The sequence below is a fragment of the Engraulis encrasicolus genome, chromosome 18, assembly GCF_034702125.1.
Source record: "Engraulis encrasicolus isolate BLACKSEA-1 chromosome 18, IST_EnEncr_1.0, whole genome shotgun sequence".
In the NCBI taxonomy this organism is placed as follows: domain Eukaryota; kingdom Metazoa; phylum Chordata; class Actinopteri; order Clupeiformes; family Engraulidae; genus Engraulis; species Engraulis encrasicolus.
This window is the reverse complement of record NC_085874.1, coordinates 48,641,798-48,646,797: the sequence shown is the minus strand read 5'-3', so window position 1 is coordinate 48,646,797 and position 5,000 is coordinate 48,641,798. Positions and strand designations below refer to the sequence as shown.

At 47.9% G+C, this 5,000-nt stretch overlaps 1 protein-coding gene across 1 annotated transcript in view; it reads left to right on the top strand.

The window, feature by feature from the left end:
- The window catches only part of ptprk (protein tyrosine phosphatase receptor type K), a 351,066-nt gene that overhangs the window by 21,523 nt on the left and 324,543 nt on the right, over nucleotides 1–5,000 (top strand). The gene's annotated exons all lie outside the window — the stretch shown is intronic.

The window sequence follows — 5,000 nt, the reverse complement described above, 5'->3', positions numbered from 1 at the left end:
GGAGAAAGAAAAGAAGAAAAGGAGAGAGGGAAGGGAAAAAGGGCAAAGAAAAACGCCTCTCCACCCCCAGAGGGTGAACATTATTCCACGACAGCGTCTCTCCATTTAGAGAGACCAGAGCAGGGAGATTATTCAGGGGCAGAGGTTAAACGGCTACCTCTTCACAGAGGAGAGAAAAGGAAGGATGGGGAGATGGAGGGAGATAGAGAGAGAGAGAGAGAGAGAGAGAAGGTGGTGAGAGAGAGAAAAGGTGGAGAGAGGGAGAGAGAGAAGGTGGAGAGAGGGAGAGAGAGAAGGGAGAGAGGGAAAGAGGGGCCGTGAGTGAGGGAGCGATGTAAAGAGTGTTGAAGAGAATGAGGGAGGGAGCGAGCAAGCAAGAGATGGAATGAGGGTTTGAGAATAAGAGAAGGAAAGCGTGCCCAGTCTGATTAGCAGATCAGGATTCCCGCTGGCACTCCAACAATGGCTCGGTCGGTCACGCTTATTGTGGCGGGAGTTATTGTCTTGCCTTGTTGATGATAAATTGGGGAGAGAAAAACACATGCGTGTGCAGCTATGCACTACACATCAGCTTGTTATTGTTTTGTTCTTCCTTTCTTTCTTTCTTTCTTTCTTTCACTCTTTCTTTCTCTCTTTCTCTCCTTCTCTCTTTCTTCTGTTATTGTCTTCTCGCTGTCTGTTTCAGAGCAGTTCTCTTCCCCCATCTCTTATTGATGTGTCTTATGCTTAACGTTTGGAGTCGTTTCAATTCAAGCCTCCTCATTCTTCATTATTGTCGTGTCGTATTGTTCTAATTTTAAAGGAACTTAACGAACGGGTCTGAACACATCAAGTCAAGTCAAGTCAAGTTTATTGTCAATTTCTTTACATGCACTGGTCATACAAAGAATTTGAAATTGCGTTTCTTGCTCTCCCATGCAGACATAGACTAATCTAGGTAAGGACATAGACAGTATAGACATAGACAGTACTTATACATGGACTTAAGACAGTATGGACGTAGACAGTGCTCATACAGACATTTAAGTGCAAGACTGGACAACAGAAGACTTGTAGAGAGCATACATTAGAGGAGGTACATGGGAAAGAAGATGAAGATAGAGAGGGGGGAGGAAGAGAAAAAAAAATGAGATGAGCGCAATAGAAGTAGAGATGAAGCACGAGACATTTTTAGAGAAATGGGAAGAAAAAACAAGCTGATGTTTGGAGTTGTATATTTCCTCTTTCTTTCATTATTGTCGGATTCTTCTAATTTTAAAGGAGCTTTATGAATGGCTCTTAACCAGATGGAGAGGGGGGAACAGAAATAAATTAAAAAAAAACGAGATGAGACCGATAGAAGTAGAGAGACGGAGACGGAGCGGGAGACGTTATTTTGTAGAGAAATGGGAAGAAGAGACGAGCTGAAGAGGGCGAGTAAGAGGGTGTGGGAGTGTAGTCGGGAGCGTTGGAGTGAGAGATCATGTGAAATTGGTGCTTTTTTGCTGCTTTGCTGTGAGTGCTGCAGCAGATCAGACAATCAGACGGCCACTGTCAGCGCTCTCTCTCTCGCTCTCTCTCTCTCGCTCTCTCTCTCTCTCTCTCTCTCTCTCTCTCGCTCTCTCTCTCTCGCTCTCGCTCCGTCTGTCTGGTGTGTTTGATGAAGTGAATGGCGCCTTTTCTTGTGATCCGCCTCGACTAAAGGGTGCGCCATTGTAGTTGTTAGCGACTGGTTTGTGTGTGTGTGTGTGTGTGTGTGCGTGTGCGTGTGCGTGTGCGCATGCATGCAGAGGAGATTCAAGTGTTCAAGTTATGGGCCCAAGCAAAAATTCAAAAGGATGAATGTTTGCAACAAATCGAACCTACTGTGGTTTAAGTGTTGGCTGTTGGACCCCATCTAGGGGCTCTGGGGGGCCCCCAAGCGGCTGCCTGCCTTGCCTGGGGACCAGATGCGCCTCTGTGTGCATGTGCATGTGTGTGTTAGCGACTGGTGCGTGCGTGTGTGTGTGTGTGTGTGGGTGCATGCGTGTGTAAAGTAGGGTTAATGCAGAATGTCTCCCATCACCTTAGTTGTTAGCGACTCCTGTTGCCACTGATGACGCGCCTCAGATCATGTCACCAGACTACATTGGATTGAGAGAGGAGAAGCTGGAGCTGAAAGGCTTTGATGATCAACAGAAGCATTCATGAAGGGTTTTCTTTTAAATTCGTGTTATCATTTTCACTTTTTGAATCAGTCTGGCATATCCACCTCTACTGTGGAGTTGGACGAAGAAGTGAAAAATCAGGGTCTGGGATCTTCTGATCACACCTGCTGTTTGTGTTTTCACCTACGTACAAATACTCTCCATCAGTGGTTCATTTTGTTATACTATAGATTTTTAGATGTATTCACCATGGTCGGTCAATCCATTAGATCAATATATTTATTTATTTATTGTTTGTTTGTTTGTTTGTTTGTTTCAGTAAGTCATAGATCTGTTGTCCTTTTTTGGGGTTACAGATCCAAGACTTGAGTGCAAATGTGAAGACTGTGTACGTGGCAGCCTTCTGTTGTAACCTGTAGATCACAGAACATTAATTCTTAAATGCTTCATTTTATTGGAGCATCTGAATAAAAATGAAGGCTTGACTCTGTCCTCAGCAGGGCCATTGATTGACACCTTTTTCTGGGCCCAGGAGATAAGTTAGCCGTCTAAAAGGACCCCTCCACTCAATCCATACAATGTACGGTAATGAGGACCCAATTCTGGGCCCCCCTCCTCTCCCCGAGCCCGGGACAGCGGCCCCCTTTGTCCGAAACCCCCTTTTTCTTTTTGACGTTGCTGGTCCTCACCTGTGCTTATGTCTCTACAGTAGAGGTCATCGATCAGTATCCACCCCCCTCATCTGCCCCCCCCCATCAGTCATTGTCATCTGTGGCCCTCAGCTCTCCACACTAGATTAACCAGGAAATGACCCTCTTCCTCCTCCTCTTCCTCTTCCTCTTCCTCCTGCCCATTCCAGCATGGTGCACCTTCGCAAAATTGATGTGTACGCGCGTGCGTGTGCGTGTGTGTGCCTGTGTGTGTGCACGTGTCTCACTCATTCAAACAGGGCCCACCTTCTCAAACTTGGTGTGTTTGTCTGCGTGTGTGTGTGAACGCGTTTGAGTGTGTATGGGTGTGTGTCTCTCCCATTCGAACTGGGCCTACTTTTTCAAACGTGCGTGCGTGTGTGCGTGTGTGTCACCCGCATGGTCGCATGGCCGCATGGCCGCCTCGCATGGTCGCATGGCCGCCTCGCATGGTCGCCTCCTTCACCTCGATGTGGCTTTTTGGCACGCTGCGTTGACTCCTGCTCAGCTCTCTGCCGTGGGTCATCGTCCAATCGAATGAACAACAGGCCTAATGTGCTGTGAAGACAGGCCCAGGCAGGCACACACACACCGTGATGGTCACTGAAGTGTTACTTTGTGTGTTTGTTTGTTTGTCTCTGTGTGTGTGTGCGACTCTGTGCGTGTGTAAGCGTTGATCCGCGCCGTTCATGTTCTTTCCTGAGAGCCGTCTTTGTTCCAGCGTTGGTTGGTTTGTGCTTAGATTGGCAAGCCTATTGCATTAGCACATAACCCTCTCCGCCTCTCTCCTCCTCTCTCTCCGCCTCCCAGCGCTCCTCTTTGCTCCTCTCCGCTCCTCTCCGCTCCTCTCCGCTCCATGCTAACGTTATTAACTCCGAGCGGTTTGGGTGGATGGAATGGGATGGGACTGTTTGTTGACGGAGCTGTTTGTGTCGTGTGAGGCAATCCTTTGGGTCTTTTTCCCCCAGCCGCTGAGTCAGTGTGTGTGTGTGTGTGTGTGTGTGTGTGTGTGTGTGTGTGTGTGTGTGTGTGTGTGTGTAGACACACCTGGCCCTGCCAGTTCCTGGTTCAGTTTCTTAGTCAGGACGTGTGTGTGTGTGTGTGTGTGTGTGTGTGTGTGTGTGTGTGTGTGTGTGTGTGTGTGTGTGTGTGTGTGTGTGTGTGTGTGTGTGTGTGTGTGTGTGTGTGTGTGTGTGTGTGTGTACACCTGGGCCTGCCAGTTCCTGGATCAGCCGAGCTCTTTGATGTTAGTCAGCCGTTTTAGTCACAGTCTGCCCAGAGTTCGCACACACACACACACACACACACACACACACACACACACACACACACACACACACAGGTCTGACTGGAACTCGTGGACTAAAAGAGATTTGAAGCACAAAAAGCTCCTTTGTCCATCTGTCCTCTTGAATCAGAAGCATTGAATGCCAGTGAACATGGAGGAAGAAGTGATCATAATTTATGATAAGTCTTCAGCTGAGACCCCCTCTGCTAAAGACTATGAGGGAGAGAGTGAGAGACTCCTTTTTTTGTGTGTTGTACTTGGTAAACCTTACGGTTGTTCTTGGATTTCCCCAATTCTTTTTTCCCCCTTCTTTTTGGCCCCGATAATTCACCCGTTCTACAGCCTCTTTGTACGTATTGTTCGTGACTTTTTTTTTTTTACCCGCTTATGCTCGCTCCAGTGTTCCAGCTGTTTCTCCAGTTACTCCTTGTTGAGATAAAACTGTGTTGACCTTTTATGAGCAAGCCTTGGCCTGTCGGATTTGGGCAGAGGAAGAGAAACGGTGGCAAGTTGCCAGCCTGGACCCTGTTTCTTGGAAGCATCATTGCTAATGAGTTAGCAACTTAGTGGATCGCCCATGGGAAATTGCCTTGCAACCAAGTAAGTTGCTAACTTCGTACTAGCAACGATGCCGTTGAAATGCACCTCTGCTCCAAACCCAAGCTTGCTTGCCTGCTTGCTTGCTCTAATCAAGGACGACCAGAGCTGGAGAGCTGGACCTCTGAGGCGCCTTAGCCCTCGTCTGAGCTCTTGTCTTGGCTGTACTTCACTGCCTGGCTTCAGAAAGTTCAGCCAAAGATTTCCTACTCTCCTTTTTTACCCTCTCTGGTCCAGCCACTTATTCATTCCTGTCAGGAAAGTTGACAGCGGATGACAAAGGGGTCAGTTCTCCCGGGC